Here is a 380-nt window from a genome sequence, read left to right on the forward strand (position 1 = left end):
AGATAGAAGATAATTGTCGAGATATTTTTGATATGGACCATTTAAGATAAGCTCGTCTAACCTCGTGTCTCTGATTTGGGTGATATTGCCAAATTTGAAGTCGTTTTCCAGGGTCTCGTTCCAAAGAATTAAAGTTGAACTCATCAGATGCAACTCTTTAAACTTTTGAAGGTTGTATCTCACTTTCTTCGTGATTCATTAAAGTATAAGAACTATTTACAGGTGTTAAATATTGTAAAAGTTATATGTTCTCCTTCTTGAATATTAGCCTTCCTCTTAAAAAATGTATCAATTCTTTAATTTTTCATGATTATTTTATATAAAAATTTGAATATATATCCTATAAAATATGTAAAAAAAAGTTAGAAAGGAAAATATTA

The sequence above is a fragment of the Arachis ipaensis genome, chromosome B09 (assembly GCF_000816755.2).
Source record: "Arachis ipaensis cultivar K30076 chromosome B09, Araip1.1, whole genome shotgun sequence".
Taxonomy (NCBI): Eukaryota; Viridiplantae; Streptophyta; class Magnoliopsida; order Fabales; family Fabaceae; genus Arachis; species Arachis ipaensis.